General features: G+C 43.9%; 1 pseudogene across 1 annotated transcript in view; it reads left to right on the top strand.

Annotated features, from left to right (window-relative positions):
* Positions 1 to 10000, top strand: part of LOC147024976 (FRAS1-related extracellular matrix protein 1-like) — a 127656-nt pseudogene that overhangs the window by 74836 nt on the left and 42820 nt on the right. Inside the window, exons 21-22 of the transcript XR_015059657.1 lie at positions 4615 to 4626; positions 7108 to 7113. The product of XR_015059657.1 is annotated as an FRAS1-related extracellular matrix protein 1-like (transcript). The remainder of the gene's footprint in view (positions 1 to 4614; positions 4627 to 7107; positions 7114 to 10000) is intronic.

Raw genomic sequence — 10000 nt, 5'->3', positions numbered from 1 at the left:
GGCGACAGATGGTGTGAGTTGAATATGTCGTAGCCTTTGTGTCTGAAGGTCAGCTTGAATCTATTTGGCAGTTGATTGGAGGTGCTTTCTCCACCATTTGAACAATCATTCGCTGCAATCATCGATCTAGTTTTCTATTGCGCCACGGTCAATGAGTTTGGCTACAGTGCCAAGTTGTTGGCTCAAATCTTCCTGATGACATTACTGTGTGTACGGTGGACACAGGAAACATCAAGGTCTTTGGAGATGGACTCGTAGCCTCCTGAGACGTTGTCCATGCTTGGCTACAATCTTGTGGGTCGGACCTCCTCAGGGCAATTCTCTGGTTTTCTTTCTTTTCTCCATGCTCATTGCGGTACACACTGTGACATAAAACAGCAGAATGACTCCTTTTCTGTATACAAACTGGGTGAATGAGTGATTTTTTAGAGTAGGTTGCAGGTACCTGCAACTCACCACACAGGTGAGTTTAATTCCAAAGTAAGGGAGAATAACCTGCTTAAAATCTAATTATTTCCAACAACTTCCAAAAAGTGCCAATAATATTAACAATTTCCAGGCAATTTTAGGATTTCTGTGTTGAATAAAACTAAGATTTAGTTATTTCTTTCAGCTTTTTTTTGTTTTGTTCCACTGCAAACCAACGAAATACATATGTGAATATGAAAAGATTTCTTTTTAAAATTTCAACAATTTTCTGCAAGAAATGGTATATCATTTGGAAATAGTGCATGGGTGCCAATATTTTTGGCCATGACAGTAAGAATTTGCGAATATTCAGAGAAAAGGGATAGAGAGCGGCCAAAACAAATGAGTTCTATATCAGGAGAGCCAGATGGACAAAGGTTGGGGAAGGGTTGGAGGTGGTTAGCAGGAGGGCTATTTGTTCAAGCTCTGTGAGGCACGGTTGGTGCAAAGTGCTTGATTTCAAGAGGCTGTCTACTCTCCGACATGATCTGATGCCAACTGTCAAAGCAAGAGAGCAGCAGCGCTTACCACCCATCATTCTGGTGGCATTTCTCAAGTGGCACACTTTGGAAGTTATTGAGGCATTTGTGAACTGTGGTAGAATGAAGTAAATTTTTATTCTCAAACCATTCAAATCATGGGGTTATGGAATACATGGTTCATTGAGGAGCATGGATCGAATATAGTGTCGATGGGTCACAAACACAGGTAAAAAGCTTGCCACATGTTTAGTAGGCTTTTGTGAAAGGAAGGTAGAATGGATAAGTCTATCTTGGTTGGGTCCATTAAAAACAGCTTCTGAGCGAGGTCCAATTTCTCAACTTGACAAAGGAGTGCAACCGGCAAGCTGTCTCCAGGTCAAACAAGGCTCATACAAGAAGTGTCATGCTGTTTGCAGACACAGAAAGCTATGATGTGCACTCAACATTTACAAGCCCTTGGCCACCCTCTGTCGTTTGTGTAGGTTCAAGATCTCTGGTCGCGGTCCAGTGCTTTCCTGACCAGAGGAAGCGAGTGGCACATTTTTTGTATCTCAGTCCATCGCTGGCTACATAAACAGTGTTGGAGGGCAAGAACTTTTACCATGAAGCGCGGAGGTAATGAGACTGTTAATGACTAGTCCACTGCCGTGGTCGGACAACTGGCAGAGTAAGCTCCTTTCATTTCAATTTACAATGGAATTCCATTCATTCAAACAAGCCAATCCCATTTGTGCCTCTTGCAAAGTTACCGGACCAGAAACCCCCAGAAACTTAATCCCATCTCTTCTCTAAGAAAGAATTGGGGCATGGAGAAAAGAGGACAGAGGGGGTAGGGGATAGGTAGAGGTTTGAAGCCACAGTGCTTCTGGGCAAAGTTTTGGTCCACTAGATTTTGGCCGATGATGCTCACAATCTGGAACAACTTTAAGACACTCATAGTGCTCTCACAATATCTGCTGAGTGATTGACACAGGCACAGATGTCAACTGCAAAAGCGATGCATGTTTTAGGTGGCCGAGGCTCCAATAGTAACACCAGACAAGGATTTATGAAGGGTATTTAAAAGGGCTTGCGGGATAGGGTCATACAAGATCCTGAAAAAGGCAGCAGTGCTCTGCTTTACCTCTCCCTAACACAAAAGAGGGGTATGAGTTAATTATTAATTCTTTGGAATGGCTGAGATGTTTCAGTAACAGAACTGCTCTGTCGGATGTACTAAAAACAAACAAGAGGGCCAAAACCAAAACTTCTTAGAACTTCAAAAGATATGCATGAGATACACAATCGAATGCTTTCCTCCTGATCTCAGAAAGACTAGGCTTACACAACTTTCATGGTTCATCTCAGTATATTAATTATATCCTGCACAACGGAGAGTATCCTGAATATGCTATAATTGAAACTACAACAAGTTTGATCTATGTGTGTGATGTCTTTATAGTGAGGCGTGGGAAAAGGGAGTGTCCTGAATTTTTTTTTAGTCTGTACACAAGGAGACACTGGTCTCCACTGCGAGATGAGCAATGAATTTTCTTCTTGAGCTTGGTTTTTATCCTGCGTTTATTTAGTGGATAGAAAGCAGAAATTGCTTTCTGCTTTCTATCCTAACAGCAGCTCAAAATTTGGACTATTTGCATTTCCCACCAAAATCGTTGGTCCTTGAATTGGGGCTCTGGAACCTATCAAGCTGGACCATACACTTTAAAAAGCACTACTAAATGAGAGGTTCTCCAAAACAGAAATGCGAAATTTCAAAAAGGAGTTGCAATTTGGAACTGACTCTACACGATAAGTTCACGGTAATGAGGTGGTGGTCAGAAAAACCAGACGGAGAAATTCTGGTGCGGTAGGAAAGAAAAAGGTAAAAGGAAGATTCACAGAAAACCTGTCAATATGCTTTTGCGAAAGCCACCTGATTGTTCTGTACGACATCTACACTAGTGTAAACTGATGGGTGTTTGTATTTTGTCCCCACCAGACAAGTGCCTGAAACTCAGTCTCTTGCTGATATCAGACATATGCAGTTCTGGCCGGTCCAGGGTGGGAGGTTCTGCACCATTCTGATCACACTCAGGTTGCAGGTGTAATAAAGTTTCCCTCATTGCACACATGCCACTTTTGCAGGTCTAATTGCCTCATTTGGGGGCCATAACCTGCCTTAAGAAGGCTCAGTTTCGGTCTGTGCTTTTGAAAGGAGCTGTAGACATTTAGTAAAGCAGCATGGGGATATTCCTAATATATCTACAAAATCTAGGAAGGCTAAGTGACCTGGAACTATTTCTTGACATGACAGCCCGAGTTATATGAAAAAAGTGGAATACTAATCTAGAAAGTCTCTGCAAAATGTCCATCTTGTATACCCCGTGTTCCCTGCCCAATACCTCTACTTCCACAGATCTCCCGAAAGTCTTTGTTCCCCACTGTTTTGTCCTTCCTCTCCCACCTCTCTTTGTCTTATGCCCCCCCCCTTGCTGTAAGCAAAGTTGTGTGTTAGCTCTTTACAATGAGCCTTGGACAATGCAAAACAAAAAAAAGAAGAAAGAAGGCAACTCCTGCTGTGCGCAGAGGTTGAATCGAAAGTAGTCAGTCCTCTTCATCATTCGGTTCCACTCAGTGTGGGATGCCGGAGTAGAATGTGTTTCCTGGCAAGAAAACTACGTTTGGTTTTGTTTTTGGGTTTTTTTTTGCTCTTAAGGTTCACAACTCTGAAGCATCCTCGACTGCCTTATGCCACCATTTATATTACAGGCGTCAGAAGGTTACAACGGTGTGTAAAAAGGCATGCAGATCAACGTTTTTGTTCCTTTTTAGCCTGAACAATGTGCTTCTTAAGTCGACTGCATTGTGGTTCCGGTAACATGGTAGTCAGTGGGCTCGTATTGAATGATGCTACTTCTTGCCGTTTCAATGAACCCATGCAAATCAGAAAATGATCCTTCATGCCAACATTACTTTTTCTGGAAAGTCTGATTCAGGGACTCTGAGAATTTTTGACTGGAAGTCGTTAGATTCCTCTTGTTTGTCAGGGTAATTCGCTAGCATGTCAAACGCATTCCCTCCTCCGACCTATTCCACGAAGCGCTTTTTTTTTCATTTTCCTGCCTTCATAAGCTATGTCCTGGTATGGGTATCCTGGTGCGTAGGGTATCAGCCCTCTGCTCTATTCCAGGCGAAGTTGGGGGGGAGGCTCTAACACAACATCAGGTAATCTGGAGGGGGTAGGGGGGTAGGAGGGCCGTAAATCAGCCACAGGCGGTAGCAACATGAGGTTCTTCTTCAACCATGTCATCTACCCCTTTGGCACGCCTTCAGAGGTAGTTGGTGCAGGAAGGTTCTCGCAAGAATTGAACAGTTTTTGTCATTTAAAAACGGGACACTGTGGGCTAATTTTGGGCTCTATTTACAGTTGGGTGTTTACGTTGCTCATGTTTTATTACCAAGAGAAGGAATCAAGACCGTCTTTCTTTAATATTCTCCGGCAACAAGTCACATTCTCCTTGGATCCACCGGCAGGGGACTCGACATCTTCACTGAGAGTTAACTGTATACCGATTATCCATTGGTATTGTATCGGATAAAACTGGAGTTGTGTCTGCGTTGTCACAATATTCCTCCTGCAGCCAAAAACTGTCCTTTCCTTTATGTGTAGGCAGGACCTCCCAAGGCAGTTTCCCTCGTTCCCATAGAGTGGTAAACAAGCAGAACCCATCCCAGACACTCTGAGGCACTGTCCTGTCCTCTGCGACCTTTTTCTGGAGACAGGGATTGAAGCAGAGTTGTCACCGATAGTGGGTGGAACCATATTAAGTGTGGCAGTCTCCCCAGCTGAAGTGGGAGTGCGGTTTGAGGGCAGAATCTCTCTTTACTACGGCCAAAACCCGCCACAGCCTGAAACTATTTCTAACGTTTCTTTCGACAAGCACACTCTTGATAATCATGTCCATGCACTCGGAATTGGAATCACAACATTCAGCATTTTCTCCACGTTTGATGCGGGGGATACAGACGAGGTGGGATATACAGACGAAGAGCAACGATGTACACACAAACAAAAAATGAGGAAAAAGAATGTAAGTGAGTGATGCAAAAAAGGGATGAAGAATCAGAAGACAGAGGAGTGCACAGCTCACCAAAACCACACAGCCACCATGATGCCACACCCAACTTCACAGACTCTGCCAGTATGGGTAGAGAGAAGAGGGAGAATGTTATATACTGAACAAACTGCCTTTCACGTCCGTATTTCAGTTAAGTGAGCCAGCTCCGAGTGAAGGACACAGACACCATGGAACAACGTCACAGTCGGATTCTGATTTATCATGCGTAGCCTCCCTGCTTTTACGTGCCATGACGTCATTCAACACACCACTGCAATCTTCCCTCCTAAACACTTACAGTTAACCCCAAAATGGTATTCATACCCTCACGAAAATCAGAGTTTTTGCATTTGACCCTCATACCTCCAAGCTGAGGAGTGGTGGAACTTTCACTTCACCCAAGGACATTTCAGTTGGACATGTACAAATCCACATATATTTTGGCTCAACATTATTAGAAAGTATAATACAAATAGAAATGTTAAGATTTTTGTTTTTATGCCTGTCAAAAATTATTCAGACCCCATACCAAGTCTCCAGAATTGAGGCCAATGTTTGTGATAATGCACATGCTTTTGATAGTCCTGAGATTCTTTATAATGTTATGCAATTATTCCACATGATGTGCATACAATCTGGAATGGCCATTACAAATTTGGTCTATTGAATGTACAGTTAGGGAATGTGAGAGAACAACACTCTTGCTTTGAGACTAGAAATTAAGGGGAGCTGATGCAATCATTCTCAGTGTCATTGTCAGCATGGCGAAGTGAAGAAAGAAGTCAGTGAGACCTCTGGGTTGTGCATTGTGAATGCTCACAAGGAGGGGAAAGGCTACAAAGCTATTTCTGAAGCAGTTCCGAGTGCCAGCTGCTACCCATACAAAGCATAATTTAGGAAGTACAAGGAGTTCCCACACTGTAAAAAACATTGAAGGACGTGGTCGGAAGCCAAAGGTGTTGCCTCGTCTGGGCAAGGAAAAGTATGGCAAGAGACTGCACTGCACAACAATCCACGGATCACTATTAAGGCTCTCCTTGAACAACCTTGGCGAGTCTGGGACCAAGATATCAAGGCAGACACTCCAGCGGATGTTGCACAAGGGGGGTCTCCCATGATTTACAAGCCGATCAAGAAAGACTCCACCCCTCCATCCCAGGCTCCTAGAAAGGCTCGTCTGCCTGTAGCTTTGCAAAAGCTCAACACTGGACAAAGATCCAAGCTTTTGGTCCAAGCAGTTCTCGTGGTCAGATGAGACAAAAATGGGGCTTTTCGGGCATAGAGATGTTGCTTTCGTTTGGCAAAAGAAAAGGTGAAGCATAGGCAACCCTGGAAGAACACAGTCCCAACTACTGCAAGCATGGAGGTAGGAGCATAATGTTTTGGGGATGTTTCTCAAAGTTAGTGGGCCCGGCAATCTCTGGGTCCAAAGTGGATGGCATCATGAAAAAGGAGCAGTACATGATCAAGATCCCTGAGGAAAACATCAAAACAGTCCGCAGAGAAATCTCACCTCGGGGAGCATTGGACTTATCAGCAGGACAACAATCCAAAACATACAGCCAAGTCAGTCAAGAAATGGTTCCGGATAATGATGTAGACGTTCTAGAGTGGCCAAGCCAAAGTCCGGACCTCAACCCACCGAGAATCTGTAGGAGGGAGCCTCGGCAGAGGGTTCCTATGCGTTATTCTGGTTTATAGCTCCTGACCCATGGGGACCAACAACACACCTCATAACCATCCCTATCAGTTCCAGTCGATGCATTGAAATCCCCCAAGACTCAGAAGTGTATCTCGCCTGGGGCACTGATCAACCACACAGACTCAAGCTGCGGCGTAGAATGCATCCTTTCTTCACGGTGAGATCACTCGATTCTCGGAGCATAAACAGGAGACCAGGGAAATGACACCGGAAGGAGTGGACGAATCTCCTTAATCTCATAATACACGCTTTGTTGACCGGTGTTACTCTCAATTATCATTGGGGTCAGCTTATTGGACACAGCCACAGCAACTCCTTTGGGTATGGTAACCATCACTGAGTGACCAGACCATCATAGTAGGCAGTGTAACCACCCACCATTATCTCACCGCAATCCGAAACTGCCTCCGGGGACCCTCAGAGAGTGCTGCAATCCCGATGTCCAAACGCTGAGCTCAGATGATAACAGAGACAGGTGACCATCCTCTCTTAGGATAGGACATTCCAGGCACCCACCCGAAGGGACCGCCTCAGGTTAACCCGGCATGCAGGAGACCGCCATCTTGGGTGGACGGACACCTCAGCACTGATCTTCGACACACTCTCCTGCACCTGACCGAGGGATGTTACCCCTGTGGGTTCTCCTAGTCATCAAAGATTGGGGGTCCCGAAGGCTTTGCCCCAATCCCGTCATCCGTGTGAGAGCTGTGCCCAAGGCGGGAAGCCATGCACAGGAGCAGTAGGCCCCTCACGAGTGGGTTTTCAGATTTTTTTTTGCGTGATTCGCATTTTGCGCAGAATGAAGGAGTTTTATGGGTGCACCATTGAGTGCAAATCCCGTGCCACCAACCTCCTGATAAAAAAGTAACCCAACTGCAGGAGGACGCCTGCAGGAGCCACAGTTGGGCACTAGATATGGATGGCCGCTGGCTCACAAGGAGCTCCTCCGCCCTTTGAACATTGGTTCTGGGACACATTTAAGTGCAAGAAAATGGCCACCAGTCGGCTATCTTGGGATCTTGATCTCCAAAGAAAACATAGATGTGCTGGGTGTGCCATAGGCCGTTATTCTTTATCTGTGCACCAAGTTTAAAATGTAACATCGGGTGAATGCATGTCTGAGAAAATGGGTTGGAGGACGAGCCCTAACACTTCTGTTTTTATACAATCTGAAATGGCTGCCATTCCTGCCAGCTTTGACGCATCATGGAAACAAAAATGATGTGTACACATGTATGCCATCATGCGTTGCTCTCTTTGTGCTGAGTACGAATAAAACCGATCCACACATAAGTCCCAGATATGGTTGCGGACACACGCACGCATGTACGTGGACATGAATCCAACCACCAATGCATCAAGTATTGGAATTGTTTCACCTTTGTTTATTCAAGGAAAAAGAAAACGATCCTTCATACTTATCTTGCTCAGAAAAAAACAGTACCGTACTATCACGTGAGCAAATAACCTGGAAGTGATGTAAATCCACTGGGCATTGCTGTCATATTGCAAAGCTTACCTGGAATTAACTTATACCGACTACCAACAGCAAGTGCTTTCCTGCGATAGTATGGACCCTGCAGAGGCTGTCCCACTTTGTTACTACCGTGTGTGTGGGCCGCCTTCTTTCTCTCTTCAGCAAGGTTTATCCCATCTGTTGAAAAACGTTTCATAATCCTCTCTAATGATTGTGCTCAGTGTGAATGTTAAATTTGCTGATGTTTTGGAAAATCCCGATAATGAAAGTTCTCATGTGGACTCCCTGTCAACAGTGAACACTAAGGAATTCTCATAGATCTAACAGATTTAACATCTTATAGAGCTGCCTTTTCTTGTTAAAAATAATAGGAATGTGAAAATTGATGTAATTCAAGACGCCCATCGAAGGTTGTCTTATTAAAACATGTTTTGCCTGCTCTCTCTTACCTGCACACAGCCAGATGTCTCTGCACCATTAGATGGCCGTGAATTGACAGATAACTTAGTACTATCAGATAGCTCTGTTCCGATGGATGTCAGGTTGTCCCTCATTATTGGACATAGGCATCCCTATAATTTCACAGTCTGATATTACTGATGATGCTTGCATCGAATGGTGTCTGATTGATCGACGAGGTTGTGTTGTTCTGGCTGCAAGTGTTGATAACACGGTGCTACAGCGCACTAAATAATGTGGCTGGTAGAGATTCATGCATTAATGGTGAAGGTGGTGTTGTCTTGCCGGATAGTGGTCGTTTATGCAATCTGTGCAAAACCGATTCTGACTAGTCTGAAATAGATCAAGAAAATATAAACCTGAAGTAGTGGATAGCTCACCAATTCAGAGCAAAACGTACTGTAAAAACACTGTCAGGAAAACAAACATTAAACTTAACAGATTATTTCCCAGAATTTACAACCTTTCTTGAATGCGCATGCTTATTGTGCACAAGCCAGATTCATTTAATTTTCGTGAGGCTCATTGCACCAAAGAAGTTAAAGTTTTAAAATAAAAAAGATTGTAAATGGCTACAGTCAATTTTAAATGATTTTAACTCTTTATATTTACCTTGCTACCGAAGGTGAAGGAGATTATGTTTTTCACCCCCTTCTGTTTGGTTTATATTTTTCTGTTTGTTTAACTGTGTGCAGGATATCTCAAAATGTTATGGGCGGATTCCGGATGAAACTTGGTGGGCAGGTTGGGTGGTGTATCTGGGGAGTGATCTACCGGGCCTTTGATTTTGGTGAAAATCCGAATCGGATGTGGATACGATAATTATTTAAATTTTAAAGTGATTCTTCACCAATGAGAGATCACCAAAATCGATATAGTACTGTATGACATGATATTTCAAAAATGTATTAGGCTTGATATGTTCTCGTGGTTCAGGCATTGCGTGGTGGAGGTATGCGCGCCATCCATTGCCCTTCTAGTTTTTGAAGTTATTATTATCCTCTCAGACTGGCGTTAAGACAAATGATAAATATTAATGGTGGTGGTAGTTTGCTCTGCCAGTTTCTGCAAGTCAGGAAACTTGTAGAAGCAAATGGTCTTGACATAGTCTCGCTATGTGTATGTCAAATCTGTGGATATATAAGCTTGTCTAATTATGGGAGGTGACTTTAATCGCACACAGTTAATTCCTCGTTGGACCGGAAATGTCCAAAACCTCAACCATGTACTGCGAGACATTTCACAGGTCACACCATTACTCAATACCTTTTTCCTGATGTTTGGCGATTCCAACACCCTCACAAACAGTCTTTAC

The sequence above is a fragment of the Eptatretus burgeri genome, chromosome 6, assembly GCF_056783735.1.
Source record: "Eptatretus burgeri isolate ZD-2024b chromosome 6, Ebu_testis_v1, whole genome shotgun sequence".
NCBI classification, from domain to species: Eukaryota; Metazoa; Chordata; class Myxini; order Myxiniformes; family Myxinidae; genus Eptatretus; species Eptatretus burgeri.
Note: the sequence above shows the minus strand (reverse complement) of the source record. Positions and strands in the feature narration are given on the sequence as shown.